At 36.9% G+C, this 16,496-nt stretch overlaps 1 long non-coding RNA gene across 1 annotated transcript in view; it reads right to left on the bottom strand.

Annotated features, from left to right (window-relative positions):
• LOC122211014 overlaps nucleotides 1-16,496 on the bottom strand; it is a 62,953-nt gene that overhangs the window by 35,449 nt on the left and 11,008 nt on the right. The window contains exon 2 of the long non-coding RNA XR_006198422.1: nucleotides 12,585-12,625. This is a non-coding gene — a long non-coding RNA (uncharacterized LOC122211014). The remainder of the gene's footprint in view (nucleotides 1-12,584; nucleotides 12,626-16,496) is intronic.

The following is a 16,496-nucleotide window of genomic DNA, read 5'->3' as shown; positions in this document are numbered from 1 at the left end:
AGGTTGTGATCTCACAGTTTGTGAGTTAAAGCCCCGCGTTGGGCTTTGTGCAGACAGTGCAGAGCCTGGAGCTCGCTTCGGGTTCTGTCTTCCTCTCTCTCTGCCCCTTCCCTTCTCATGATCTCTCTCTCTCAAAAACAAATAAACATTAAAAAAATAAAATAAAATCCAGTCAGAGGAGCAAAAAGAAAAAGAATAAAAACAAATGAAGAAAGCCTATGGGAGTTGTGAGACACCATTAAGAGAAACAATCTATACATTGTTGGAGTCCCAGAAAGAGAACAGAGGAAGAAGGGGCCAGAGAGCTTGCTTAAAGAAATAATGGTTGAGGGGTCCCTGGGTGGGGGGACGCTCAGTCAATTGGGCATCCAACTGCCAGAGTGGAGCCTGCTTGGGATTCTCTCTTCTCTTTCTGCCCCTCCCCTGCTCTCTCTCTCAAAATAAATAAAAATTAAAAAAAAAAAAAGGCTGAGAACTCCCCAAACCTGGAAAGAACAACCAAGTTCATGAAACTAGTAGGTCATTCTGTAATTTCAATGTTCTTCAAGAGACTTCATAATGAAACTGTTGAAATTCAAAGAGAATTTTAAAAGCAGCAAGAGAAAAACATTTCTCTTATACAAGGGAACCTCCATAAGGCTATCAACAGATTTCTCAGCACAAATTTTGCAGATTAAGAGAGAGTGGATGATATAGTCAAAGTGCTGAAAGAAAAAAAAAATGCCATCCAGAATATTTTACTCAGTACAGCTGTCCTTCAGAAATAAAGGCAAGATAAAGATTTTCCCAAAAATGAAAGCTGAAGGAAGTCGTGACCACTAAGCCTACCTTAAATGAAATGCTGACAGGAGCTCTTCAGGCCAAAGTGGAAAGACATTAACATAAAAATTATGAAAATGTACAATATACTGGTAAAAGCAAGGACATAGTCAGATTCAGAAAACTGTATCATTCATCTATAAGGTGCTGTTAAGCTCCAAAACACCAGATCTCTAAATATCCAAAAAGCTGTTCTATTTTATTGCAGTGATACTAACCTTCCATAATTCCCTTTCTTCTCTTTGGGACAGAAGTTCTTTTTCCATTATGAAAAGAAAAGATATTACTCAAAACAGAAAAGCTCCTTCTTAAGCATATGTGTTTGCTATTTAGTTGGGTATACTTTGTTTTCTTTAGGACATATTGAAGAGTATTTATTTTATATTTAGCCCCATCAAGTTTCAGATAATAAGAAAATATTTCTGTTAGCTTAATTACTTGGTGCAGTGGGTCTCAACTTTGACTATACATCACAGGTATCTCAGGAGGCTTTAGAAAATCATGATCTTAGTCCCATACCATTGACAATTAAATCATAATCTCTGGAGTGGGACCTAGGGTTCAGTACTTTTAAAATTTCTTTTTGTTTATTTTATTTTATTTTATTTTATTTTATTTTATTTTATTTTATTTTATTTTTAGGTGATTACCCTTGACATTTTATCACGTATAAACTAAACTAAATTTACATTTGCACAATATTTTAATCCTATCTAAAAACAATTGTAGAACTTTAGACAGTTCTTAAACTTGAGTGTGCACGTAATTACCTGGGACTCTTGTTAAAGTGGCCTGAGAGTCTGAATTTCACACTAAGTTATAGGTGATGCTGATGCTGGTGATCAGCAGACCACAATTTTAACATCAAGCCTTTACAACAATTTAAATTTGATCATCCTCTCCAAATTAAATGTAATTGGTACCTAGAATTTTAGTTTTGCTCTTTTTCAGTCTTCTAACTTAGTTATATTCTTTTACATAAATATTTGTTTAGGTTTTCATATGTTTGTAATTTTATGTGTTATCATTCTTCTTTAATCTTAAAATATTCTTCTGAAATCATTTGCCTCTTTCAAAATACTTAAATTCTTGTGGTATAAATTTCTTGGTGGTAAACTCCCAGTTTTTCTTTGCCTTCTGAGTGTATTTATTTTATCTTAATTAAAGAATTTAACTGGGTAAACAATTCACGGTTGATATTTGTTGTCAGCCTGGACTGAATGTTTGTGTCTCCCCCCACCCCCAAATTCATGTATTGTAGTCTTAGCCCCCAATATGAGATAGTATTAGGAGGAGAGGACTTTGGGAGATAATTAGGTTTAGATGAGGCCATAAAGATGGAGCCCACATGATGGTATTAGTGCTCTTATAAGAAGAAGTACCAGAGCTTTCTCTTTACCATGTCAGGACACAGCAAGAAGGCAGCATCTATAAGCAAGGAAAGGGATTCTCACCAGAACTCAACTATGCTGGCTCAACTATCTAATCTATAACTCAACTATCTAATCTCAGATTTCCCAGCCTTTGTAATTGTAAGAAATAAATGTCTGTTATTAGAGCCGCTCAATCTATGGTATTTTGTTGTAGCAGCTCAATCAGGCTAAGCTACTTTTTTCAACATCTTTTAAGATATTCTGTTTTTCGCTGGCTTCTATTGTTACTGCTGAGAAATCTCTGTCGTTTGAATTTTCCTTTCTTTGTAGACAATATGTATTTTATCTCATGTTCCCTTAAAGATCTTTGGTGCTCTGTAGTTTCACTGTATAGATATGAATTTATTTTTATTTATTTTGCTTGAGATACTGTACACTTCCTGGATCAATGAATCCATATTCGTACTAGTTTTGGAAAACTTTCTAGCCATTATTTTTTCAAATATTGCCTTACCTTCTATTCTCCCATTATTTCCTCTTGTGTCTCTGATCAGTTATATCCTCATTTTACCCTTCATATTTCTTATCCTCCTAATATTTTATATTTTATTATCTCACTGTGCTACTTTATGGATATTTTTATCAGATTGCTCTTATTTTATGTATAGCAGTGCCTGATATATATATATATATATATATATATATATATACATATATACATATATACGTATACGTATATACATATATACATATATATACATATATGTATATACATATACATACATATATGTATATACATATACGTATACGTATATACGTATATATATATTGCATTATTTTTCAAATCTGCCTGTTCATTTGGATAGTTTCTTGTTATTTGCTCATATTCATTATTGTGCATTTTATTTTTTTTAAATATATTTTTAAACACTTATTTAATTTATTTTGAGAGAGAGAGAGAGAGAGAGAGAGGGTGAGAGAGCAGGAGAGGGCAGAGAGAGAAGGAGATACAGAATCTCAAGCAGGCTTGGCTTCGTGCTGTCAGCACAGAGCCCAACATGGGGTTGATCTCATGAACTGTGAGATCATGACCTGAGCCAAAATCAAGAGTCAGATGCTTAACTGACTAAGCCACCCAGGTGCCCCATGTGCATTTTATTTTTTTAAGCAGTTAAAAAATTATTTTCATATATGCTATCATATTCTATACCCTGTATCTGCGGTTTCTTGGATAGCCAATTCTGTTGTTTACAACTTCTTCTGACTTTTACGTACAGTGCTTTGCATTCTTAAATGCTTGGTGATTTTTAAAAATTCATACACTCATTGCTTAATTTTAACCTGTATGAGTCATATGTATCTAAATTAGAATAGTTCTCCTCCACAGAAGACTTCTTCTTTCAGCCTTTCTCCTTGGTCTTCACTAGCACAGGATCCCAGGCTTAGTTTTTCCATGTTAACATTGAACCACATCTTAGTATCCACAAAACGGTGGTGATATTAATATGTACACACAGGGGAAACCCTAACCCACTAGCTGACAGGTGATTATTTTGGGAGGAAGGAGACAAAAGTGTTCCTTGGAGTCTTCACATACTTCCTGCAAGAAAAGCAATGCAAAAAAATTGTGTCCTATCCAGAATATATTCTTCCTGCCAAAGGAGTATCTCTCAGAGCATCTAACATGCCATAATGCTAGAAGCAAAAATTTTAGGCTTTTTAAAAGAAATGTGTTTTTAAATAAAATATTTTTTTATTAAACAAGAAATTTATTATCTAACTTAAAAAGTCTGTAATAGTCTGCTCCAGAATGGTTCAGTAGTTCAACAATAACTTAAGGACTTCTGTATTTTAGCTTGACCATCTTCTTTATCAGGAATATATCTTTCATGCTGCTGGATGGCTGAACAAGTTCTATACATTCTGTATTCATGCAACAAAATCCTTACTGGTGTATTTCTATCTGGAATTATTTTCTGTTACCTTTTTAGTATATTTTTTGGTAACATGACTGCTGGTTGTTAATTGTATATTTTCATTTTTTATGCAAAATATTATTTTACCTTTATTTTTAAAAAGATTTTTTTTTAGTTGGTGTAAAATTTTAAGTTGATGGATTTTTCTTTCTGAACTTTAAGGATGTTCCATTATTCTTTGGATTTCATAGTTTCTGAAAAAAAGTCAGTTATAAGCCATAGTGCTGCTCTTTTGCAGGTTCCTTGAATAATTTTCTGTTTTTAAGATGTTTCTGTTTATCTTGTTTTCCAGAGTTTGACTAGGATATGACTATCTGTAGTTTCTTTTGTATTAATCCTGCTTGAGGTTCATTGAGACTCTTGATGTCCTTGGAATATTCTCAGCAATTATTTCTGGCAATATTTCTTCTCCTTTTTCTCTCTTCTATTGTTTTAGGACTCTAACTGCATACATGTTAGAATTTTTGAGCATGCTTCTCATATATTTACTATAATTTTCCCCTTTACTCTTTTTTTAACCTGAACTTCAATTGGAATATTTTATATTTTTCTGTCTTTGAGTGTACTAACCCTGCCTTCTGACATGTCCAGTCTGATGATGGACTTACCTACTGAGCTTTTAGTTACAGATATTGTATTTTCATCTCTTAGTTTTAAATAATTCTAAACTCTTTCAATGTCAGATTGCATTTCTAAATCATGGCTATCTATTGAGAAAATGCATTTCCTCAATCTCTGTAAGGTCTGATTTAATGTTTATCATTATGATAATTCTAAAAAAAACTAAATAAATGTACAACTTTAACCTTTATATAGGACTTTAAGTTTTACACACTGCTCATATAATCCTGTATGTTTGAAATTCACTGTGTGAGGTATGTGGTAAAGTATCATTATCATTTTCATTATAATTATAAAGAAACTGAATTTCTAAATGGGAGAGCAAAGGCTCTGTATTTTCTAACTACAGATTCATTGCCTTAGTCTATTACATCATGCTGCTTCAAAGCACATGTCTTGTCAATCCAAGAAGAGGGAAATAATAATGTCAAATTGAAAAGATAATACATTTCTTCTAATGATTATTATCCAAATATATAGTCAAGAGCTGGAAGGAACCTCCTCAGATTACCGAATGCACATCCTCTATCCTCATAATGTTATATTGTTCTAGTCAAATATTACCTCTTAAGCTGGTGACCCTGTATCTGGGGCTTGCAAGACAGGGAACCTACTTTGTCATCTTTCATTTATCTGTTTATCTAAAACCATGGGATAATGTACCAAATAGATTTTAAATTAGTGTTTACTCTTGATTTGGAATGGTAAGTTACTATCTGACAGTGACATGGTATTTTAATTTGGAGGCACTCTTTGCATTGAGTTCTTAAAAAACCTAAGCTATTTATTTGAAACCTGGAGTTCGAAAGAGACGTTGATATAGCTGTATAGTTAATTGTTTTTCAAAATGAATGCTGAGTAGTTCACTCTAACTTTATTTTATTTAGTTTTTGTGACTTAATTAAATATCACTTTGTACCTATGCTTTGTTTTCTAGGTTTCATACAAGTTTTTTAGTCTAAAGCAATAAAATTAAGACTCATATCATAAACCTCTTGAGAAAGAGTGCATTGGTTCTCTTTATAAACTCAATTTAATCATCATTCACATATAAAGAATTCTTCCTTACAATCATTCTTCTTTTAATAATAATTTATTCACTGAAACCAATACTTTACCTTAACCAATTTAATGTACATGTGATATAATGTATACGATGTGCTTTACTTGCTTTATAGAGTAGGATATATTTCTTAGTACTGATATGAGAACATTAACTGAAAGTATTGTCATCAGAAAACCTTACTCTATAGGCTATGCAAATTTTGTTGGTAGTAAAAAAATTAACATTGATAGTAACAATAATCTACAAGCTTTAAACTGTTTTGCTCTGATGGCCCCAATTCTGGCCAACCATCTAACAAATGGGGATTTGGGTCATCAGCAACAAGGAAAGAAAGCATGTCAGTAGCTGTGTGTGAACTCATTACCACTGCTGGAGAGACGATCCAAAGAGAAAACCCTATCACAGAATATAACAATAACATCATTTTTGGATATAAGATACACATTTGCTGCATCATAATAGCTTCCACTGGGCATATTTATAATTGGTAAATGGATTATCTTTATAATTCATTTGGGGCTGAGAAAATTAAGGCTTTTATTTCAGCAGATTATTTACTGTGAGATGCTTAACTCATTGTGGTTTAGTGGGTATGGCTAGCTATATACATACATAAGAGAATATTACTGTTTGCTCTGTCTGGAGACATCCAGCCTACATCATGATCCTGAAGACCTTGCCATGAGAACTTTTAAAAACTCAACGATTAGGATCTCAGATTCAGATCTCTTCTGAAGGCACATCATTAGGAAAGTGCAAAAGTTGGTTATGGGGAAGAAAAGGGAGATGTCAGGCTCTTACTTTTACCATATGGATGGAGCACCCAGTGCTCATTTTTCTACTTTACTAAGCCATATCAATTTTGATCCAGCACATGAACGAAACTATCTGTGGAGTATTTCAGCTCAGAATATTCAATGCCAGGTTCTAGTTTTGGCAAATCTTGAGCAAAAGAGGAAATATTATTCATTCATTTCTCCCTCCCTTTCCTTCACCTTGCTTGGGGCCCTGCCAGAATCAGGGTTAGATTGCCAGCCCAGGAGGTACACTTCACACTCTGAGAGGTGCTATTCGTAAGCATATTATCCTCTTCTATGACTCCAGACTAAATCCACAGCTGAACAGTAGGATGCTGCTTGCTAATGTTGATCATTCTGGCAAAACAGACTGTCAGTTCTGCAAACCAGTGTAAGTAGTGAGTCTTGTTTGCAGCTGAAATACCTAAATTATATGATAGTCTAATGATACACAGTGCTCTCTATTGCTGTCCTTTTCTACTTTTTCCTTCAATCGCTGTGCTCCTTCCTTTTTCCTACCCAAATACTCATTTCTTAGTACTGAAATGAGAACATAATTGAAAGTATTATCATCAGAAAAACAAGCTGCAGTGGATAACTTACACAGTTTAGATGTGTCTAGATGATGAGTCTGTTATTTGTTTTTGAATTTCCAGGAAAAGAAAATTAACTGACTGTCCATTGTTTAGCATTGGTTAAATCTAAATGAAATCATGATCATTTCTACAGCAGATTTACCTTCCTAATTATGCTTGGCTAATGTTTACACTGACTGATGGAAAAGGATGGTGCCTGGGAGAATGCCAAATGGCAGAAGGAAGTCTGACCTGAGACTAAAAATGTCCAAGGGTAAATTACTGAGTGGACGATCTATAGCAAGGTAAAAAAAAAAAAAAAAAAAGCTGATGATCTATCATTATTCCTTCAACTCTGCGTCCACTTCCTGTTTGATTCTGAAAAAAAAAAAAATTATTGGCTGAAATATAAACAGTGCACTTTAACCTTGATAACACCTGAGAGGACTAAAGATATTTCCTATGCCCCCAGAGTTTAGTACAAGATTATGAAAAGGATAAATGTTTGCAAATGCTACTATCAAAACATGTTGGGGAATTGCTTGGCTTTCACATTCCGCAGCTCTCATCTCTTCACATTTAAGTCACTTGACGCCTAGCTGCAGACTCCATGATCACAGAGGGCCTGAGTCCATCCTGACTATGGATCAAACAATAACAACAGGGACTTTGAGTCTAGTCCTCTGGGCCTCAATGTTCTGGTATTTATCATAACTGAACCACTGAAGTGTAGAGAAAATGGGGAGGAGTCTATAATCTGGAATCAGACCCTTATAAGAATGGGCTGGCTAATGGGAGAGAGATTCAATTGTAGGTAATTAGGTGTTGAAATTTACTAGGAGAAAAGAAGGGAGATGAGACACTCTTTCTGAACACATTCTGCAAAAGTGACTCAGAGCCAATGCTTTTAAAGACTGTGATTAAAATAATGCCAGAGGAGGCAGTGCAAATTAAGTGATTGAAAAGTCAGTGATTAGACTATGAGATGTGGAAAAAAAATAGTCCAATGTTGACAATGTTTTGTGCATTTGCTCCCATGCCAATCAATGGCATTGGCCCTGCTCTCAGACTTGCTTCCTCTGGCTGCAGAACCTGGCTCTGGCTTTGAGTAAAGTCCAGTCTGAAAAGTAGATACATGATCTGGAGACCATGGCTGTGGACAATAGGTTGTTGAGGTGCAGTTGTTGAATGGGATAGATAGGTGCAAAGAAGTGGTTAAACATGCAGTAACCAGAGTGTCCTCAGCACCTTGATTTTAACATGTCCCAAATGGAGCTCAATTTTTCCCTCAAACTTGAACCTCCTCCATAGTCATCATATATTTAATTATTATTTAAATAGTTATGTACAGTTAACTGTTAACCAAATCCAAGCAGTCTTATTCTAGGAATGCCCCTTATCATTGCCTTAGTCCAAGGTTTCATTGTCTGCCATCTGGACTATAGGGACAGCCTCCTTTTTAATTTCTGTCCTCATTCCCATCAGTCTTCCAATAGGTGCTTCAGTATGGCCTTCCTTAAAATATATTTGATTATGTCATCCTCTCCCTGGTGATCTCCAGCCTTTCCTCCTTGCCCACAGGACTCTTCAATGTGACAAACAAGAGACTTTGCAAGTTGGCTTCCACCTACCCCTCCAGTCTTATTTCTTTCCACTTTCTGTATTCACACCCTGTACCACAGCTACACTGACCTTCTGCCCTTTTCCAAACCTACCATGCCTTATTATCGCTCTACTATTCCTCCCTTCTCTCTTCCCACCTCTCCTTATCTAACAAATAGAAGTGGAGTAACATGGTTTTTCTCTTATAGTAAAGGATTAGATGAAAATAGCCACCTTACCATAGTAAGGTAACACATAGAATTACTTCAAGATAGATCCCAGGTCATGTGGAGATAGTGACTTGCCAACTTATACAGAACCATTAGAACAATAGATGAAAGAGTCAAAAGAAGCTTATCTCATTGTTTTTGGCTGTTCTCTATGTGATATTTTTAGTTTGTCAGATTTTAAAAAGATTAACAATCCAGTGTCCAAAGTACTACATATAAATTATATAGCAAACTAATTCTGTCAATTTGCTTATTAAAATAAAAAAAAGTTTCATGTTGTCTGAGTAGACTAATTGAGTAGCTTCTTATATCCAAAGTATTTATCTAAAGAAAGACAACTTAGACTCAAAAGTTAATAAGAATAAAATTTAGATGAATAATATGATATTAAAAGCTATAGCCACAATACCATAATACATTTCTTCAATTTTCTATTTCTGATAAAGGATCCTAAACATGGAATTAAAATCCGTGTTCCAGCAGTTTATTTTAAGAAACATATGAAGTAAAAAGGACTGGAATGCTCCAGGAAGTAGTTTTCAAGGCAAAAGTTATGCCCCTGATCTCAGTAGGCTTGTAATATGGTCTCTGCAGAACCTCTTGCTCCTGGTTTTTCAATTACAACTTCAAATCATATTCCTGATTAGTAACAAGCAATCAATCATAATTAATTAGTTAAAATGTTCAACCGTTAAAATCATTACCATTAATTAAAATAATTATCTCTATTTTGGCTGCACTTCATTACCATTTCTGGAAACGCATTGCTTGACTGTACTGCCATTCTTAGTACAGATTCTCCGTGAATGCAATGCATACAATAGATAATCTATGAACTATAGGTTTTAGATTTTTTACTGTTGTTGCATCTGGGGAAATCATTTCACTACAGTGTTATGGCCTTATGAACAAAGCTCTTTGAAATGAATGCTAGCTATCACTGAATGTTGGCAAGTGAGGATTTTTGAAAGAACTTGTGCCTTTGAAGGAAATGTTTGTTTTATAGGCTAAACAATAATCTAGATACAGGGATAGACAGAACTAGTGAAGTAGAGTAGATAACAGAATTGGGCTAATCACCTGGAACTCACTACTGAGTTGGGGACTTAGAGAAAATGAAGATAAGTTAAGAGACATGGAAGATATTGAAGGTACAATGAACAGCTATAACTTTTTCTGTTAGAGACTTAGAAGGATAAAATAAAAAGAATAGAAGAGAGAGTAGTTGAAGTGGTAATGACTGAGAGTTTTCTAGAATGGAAAAAAGATATTTGTCTCAAGCAGGGTAAATAGAATCAAATTCACATGTAGACACATCATAATAAAACTGTAGAACTTTAAGGAAAAAGAGGGAAAAGACTTAAAGATATCAGAGAGAAAAACCAGGTTACTTTCAAACTTGGAAACATATGACAATTAGAATCATAGGAGTTAATTACCAGGGACAATAGATGTTAGAAAATAATGGAATCTTATCTTAAAGCACTGAGGGAAAATAACTTGAACCTAGAATTGTATCAAGTAAGAGTGATGAAGACATTTCCAGATATACACAGATATAGCACATTCCTACCTTCAGACCCTCACTGAGAGAAATGCTCACGCAAGTGCTTTAGCAACAAGGAAAATGAACCCAAATGCAGGAAGAAATCCTGACCAAGGAAATCAATTAAACCTGCTGTTAAGCCTAAATACATGTTGGCACTAGTAACTAATTTGTAGGGGAAGGTGGTTAAAATGATGGTTAGGATACTAGACACCAGTAACATGAAAGGTGTGAGCATGTGATGCTGTTTGGAGAGAAGTTAAAACACATTTAAGATTCTTGTCTTGTTTGGGAGAAGGGTGGCATTTTTAAATTAGTACTTGTTAGAAACACATAATATTAAGGATGCATGTTAGGTAGGTTAACTTATAAAAGTAGCATAAACTTTGTGAGAATGTTGCTTCTGTGAAAATGGATGGGATGGGGAGACTGGGTTTGAGAAAGTGTGCGATGAGGACTTCACTGTTATCAGAAGCAGCTTTAGTGTAGACAGCAAGGACATGGCTTTGGGTCGTAGCTTCCTGGGAATGCATACCAGCTCTGCCTCTGGTATAGCCTGAATTGTGTCCCCCCTGAAATTGATATGTTGAAGTCCTAACCTTCAGTACTAAGAATGTGACTGTATTTGGAGACAGGGCCTTTAAAAAGGTAATTAAGTTAAAATAAGGTTAGTAGGTTGTCTTAATCCAATATGACAGGTGTTCCTATAAGAAGAGAAAATTAGGATGCAGATATGCACAGAGGAAAGACCATGTGAAGACACAGGGAGAAGGCAGGTGTCTACAGGCCAAGGAGAAAAGCCTGAGAAGAAATGCTGTAGACACCTTGATCTCAGATTCCTAGCCTCCAGAACTATGAGAAAATAAATTTCTGTGGTTTAAGGCATACCACCTTTGGTACTTTGTTATGGCAGCCCTAGCAAACTAATACAGGCTCTTACATCTGCATGACTTGGCACAATCTTAAAATTCATACCTTAGTTTCTTCTCTGTAAGATTGAGATAGAGCACCTGGGTGGCTCAGTTGGTGAAGCATCTGACTTTGCCTCAGGTCATGATCTCCCGGTTCGTGGGTTTGAGCCCTGCGTTGAGCTCTGTGCTGACAGCACAGAGCCTGGAGCCTGCTTCAGATTCTGTCTCCCTCTCTTTCTGCCCCTGTCCTGCTCATGCTCTGTCTCTGTCTCTGTCTCTCTCTCTCAAAAATAAATAAACATTAAATAAAGTTTTTTTTAATTGAGATATTAACTAACATATCTCCTAGTTTTTTTTTTAAGATTTAATCAAATTGATGTATGTAAAGCACTTGGAATACATGGTTAAATACCAATAAATGTTAGTTGTTATTTCTTTTATTAAAAGTCTTAAATGTGACACACTATTAACATCGATTAATATGAGTGGTGGGCATATGGATATTTGTTATACTTTGCATTTTTTGGCAAATTTAAAAATTATTCTGAATAAAATTAAATCTATTCTCTATAATCTATATCAGATGGGAACTTGAAAGCAAGTTGAAGAATACTACAGCTGATGTTATGGTGGAGGGTCTATTAACAGCATTATTTATTTGAGAAATATTTTAAGAGCATCTATTATCTGCCAGCTGCCAAGCTGACCCTTTGAGTATTATGTATTGACCAACTGTCTTTCTTTTCTGAGCGTGAGTTTACTACCAATAAAATACTTTTTAGAATTTGTAATCCATTCTACAGTTCCATGTCTGCCTATGGCTTGGCACGTGGGCATTTGCCTTGTGGAGCTTATCACAGGCAGACAAACCCAAATGCTTTATAGCCCTGCTTAGAGGATCTGGTGCATCTGCAGTAATTAAAAGAAGAGCTACTTGAAAAGAATTAAAGATTTTGTTAATCATCCTATTCATTGGAGTTATCAGGTCTCCAGAACACAAAGGCAAATAGAGTAGGCAACAGTGAGACCAGATATGTCTCTGGAAGTTAGAATTCATGATATACAAACCTGGGCCCCTTTGTGGTTGAGTCTCATCCAGATGCACCCAGCTGTAAAAGAATAATACGAGAACTCATTAATTGGTAATTCTGTACAACTTCAAAAACAGATCTCCACCACAAGTGTGAGTTTTCTGACAACCTCCTAATGCCTCAAAGTTGTGGAGGAAAGCTTTGTCAAACCTGTGACTCACCATGATAGCTCAGAGGAACGCCCAGTAGGGCCTGGGAAAAGCTCATCTCATTGAAAAATGTATCCATCATTAAAACAGTTCACTTGGTTTTGTTGAAGTCACCCTCCAGTTCTTATTCTGTGCAGCTGTGGCCTCACAGTTGATTCTAACAACATTCATTGTTTGATCCTAGTCTCATGGAGACCCAACAACTATTGTAAGATATCGGCTGCCTGTGACAAGGTGGGGGATATTGGCACCATGCCTTCCAGTCTCCTCCTCACCCTATCGGCTACCCACCAGGACAGAAAATTTAAGCGACTAATGTGAATTGATGCTGTTAAATTATAATCATACGAAGAGATATCAAAGTTTCCGTGTGAGCCATAGTTCATACGTGTTATTTTTTAGTGTTATGTGGACGTTTCTACTCTACTAGAGTGCAGTGTGGAAAGCTATTTAGAAACTTGGACATTGTGAAGTCTTCCTGTTGGAGATGGAAGACATGGAGTTTAACCCTGACCCTTTACTTCCTAGTTATGTATTCTTGGGGGAGTCCCTTCATCCTTCCAGAGCCTCAGAGTGCTCATTCATACAAGGACAATGATAACACTTATTCTGCAGGTTGGAGAGTGGGTCAAATGAAATTGTCTATATAAAAGTGCATGTTACAGAGCCTGGCATAAAGTAGGTCTTAACAAAAACACCTTTTTTTTTTTTTTTTTCCTGATAGAAAGGTTCTGTTATGTCCATTTCTATAAATTCACTTGGCAAACAAAACTTTGAGGACCTACTCTTAGCCAGGTGCTCTCATTACAGCTGGGGATGCAGAGATGAAGAAGGTATAGTTTACAGGCTTGTGGGGAAGGTAAAGTCAAATATGCATGCCTGATGAGTCCTACCACAGAGTAGACAAGATGCAGTGGAGACAAGATAGTGAGTGATAGTCTTGGCCTGAGGGACTGGTGTGTCTTTTCAGAGGCTAGGGTTAGGTCTTATAGAATAAATTTATCATGTGAACAAGGTGAACGTGTGTGTGTGCCTGCATGTATGTGCCTTTGTGCAGGCCTCTGGGGAAAGGGAACCCTCTGGCACTAGCTGCTGAACTTGAGGTCTGTTCCTTGTTGGTCAGGCTTGGGGCTTCTCCCTGCTGACTCAGGCCTACCACCCCTCTTTCTCTGCTCCTGAGGTTTGCCTGAGACTTGGCTTTGGTCCCTGGCCTGGTCACCTTTCTCCAGTCCTAGAAAGCTCATCAGGCAGTGACTTCTGCTAACAATGCTGCCTCCAAATGGCACACAAGAGCGGAGGGCAGCTGTGGGTGCCAAACCGGGTCCTTCCTGATTTTGTGCTTACCCTGTGGGGCAATCTCTTCTCAGAGTCTTAGATGGAAAACAGGGAAATACTGGCTGTGTTTGGTTTTCTCCTTTTATAATAGAGGTGGCATAGGGAGTGAATCTGGGTACCCTGGAATCCCCCGGCTCTTCTCCAGGCTCCTCTCCCCATCTCCCTCTTTCTACTACCCACCTTGGCCAGAAGGGGTGGGATCCCCTTTCACTAATTCTCTTGGGAGGTGACTCCTGAGTCACAGCCTCTTCTTCACCCAACCTCTTGGGGAATGGGCTCTTGGGGAGAAAATGCCTCACTAGTCAAGTCACATCAATGGGGAAGTGTTTTTTAAAAAATATAATAGCCATTATGATTATGTGAGAGAATCCACAAATTCCTGAGTGAATGAAGAACACCTGTGGGCTCAGCTCTATCACTTAGCACAGCTGACAAAGAGTGTTAGAGCTAATGTGGCTTTAGGAGTCCCACTCAAATGTCCCCTCCCCTAGGAAGACTTCTTACCTTCCATCACAAGAGCTATTTGGCTGACTTACCCCGAGGAGGCTCTGTGGTTTCAGGCACTCCAGCAGAACTATTCTATCAGTGTGTGGAGGAAAGAGATAAATTTGCACAGGGGTCCTAAAAAGGAGGAAATCACTAGCACGTCTTACAGTTTGGAAAAGGCAAGAGTTGTGAGGTGTGTTAGGGAGGGATTCTGAAATATTTGTAGGGGTAGTCAATAATTTAAGCTTAGAGGACCCAGGTAAATGTGGGTTTACATAGGTAGACAGTGCCATTAAAAAAATGAGCATACACAGCCTTTATTATATGTTGTTTTTGCTATTAAAAGTATTGTGTGTATGTACATGAGAGATGTCACTAAAGTAATTTCTGTCAACCAAGAACATGGAACTTAATTGACATAGGCTCTCTTTCAATCTCTTTCTATTTTTCTCTCTCTCTCTTTTTTTTAATGTTTATTTATTTTTGAGACAGAGAGAGACAGAGCATGAACGGGGGAGGGTCAGAGAGAGAGGGAGACACAGAATCTGAAGCAGGCTCCAGGCTCTGAGCTGTCAGCACAGAGCCCGACGCGGGGCTCGAACTCACGGACCGTGAGATCATGACCTGAGCTGAAGTCGGACGCTTAACCGACTGAACCACCCAGGCGCCCCTATTCTTCTCTTTTTAAGAAATTACTTGGGGCACCTGAGTGGCTCAGTTGGTTAAGTGTCCAACTCTTGATTTCAGCTCAGGTCATGATCTTGTGGTTCTTGAGTTCGAGCCCCGCATTGGGGTCTGTGTTGACAGTGTAGAGCCTGCTTGGAGCCTTTCTCTCCCTCTCTTTCTGCCTCTCCTGTGCACGCTCTCTCTCTCAAAATAAATAAATAACTTAAAAAAAAAAAGAAATTGCTTATCATGTAAGCATAATGATAAGATTACTTTCCCATTATTATGTTTTGTGTCTGAAGGGGAAAAAGGTTTCAGAGAACTTTGTATTGCCTCTTTTATTTTTTAGTTAAAAATTTTTGGAGAGAAAGCATTTAGCTGGCATTAAATAAAGTGAAAATCAGGCTAGAACAGTTCCAAAACTTTCTTCATAACACAATCTTCTGTTGAAATTTTCTCCCTTTGTCTCTTTTTCTCTTCTCTTCTCTTTTCTTCCTTTCCTGAAACTTTAAAAAAGTACTTAATCTGTTTCTGGCCTGATGCAGTCAAAGGGCCCTAAACCTAAGGATGCCTTCCAGTCTTTTGTGAACAGGTAGGCTCTTTGGATTTAGGTTTACATTGTGACAAATTTGAATAGTGATGGTTCATATTTATTTTATTTATTTATTTTTTAACGTTTATTTATTTTTGAGACAGAGAGAGACAGAGCATGAACGGGAGAGGGTCAGAGAGAGGGAGACACAGAATCTGAAACAGGGTTCAGGCTCTGAGCTGTCAGCACAGAGCCCGACGCGGGGCTCGAACTCACGGACCGCGAGATCATGACCTGAGCCGAAGTCGGACGCTCAACCGACTGAGCCACCCAGGCGCCCCTGATGGTTCATATTTAAATCAACTTGAAGGCCATACTACTTTCTCAAGATCTATTTGTGTATTTCCAATGAAAATAATGTCATATAAACTTCTGTGACAATCACTAGGTATTTAGCCTAATACTTTTCTACCCACCTGAGTGGCCCTGTCCCTTTCCTACAAGTCTTAGTAACTCATGCTTTGCTGAATAATTGTGACTCCTTAATATTGTTTTTATTTTCTACTCCCAAACATTTGCTGGTAGCTTTGTTCTGTTTTTCCTCAAATTGGAGGAATTTTCTTCCTAAGTGATATGAGTCTTCAAAGGAGAGTTACATAGCCAGATTTCTTTTGGGTTCCTAAAGAATTGTCATACTTTCTTGGTCCTCTCTGTTGAGGAT

Source organism: Panthera leo, chromosome F2, assembly GCF_018350215.1.
Source record: "Panthera leo isolate Ple1 chromosome F2, P.leo_Ple1_pat1.1, whole genome shotgun sequence".
Lineage (NCBI taxonomy): Eukaryota > Metazoa > Chordata > Mammalia > Carnivora > Felidae > Panthera > Panthera leo.
Note: the sequence above shows the minus strand (reverse complement) of the source record. Positions and strands in the feature narration are given on the sequence as shown.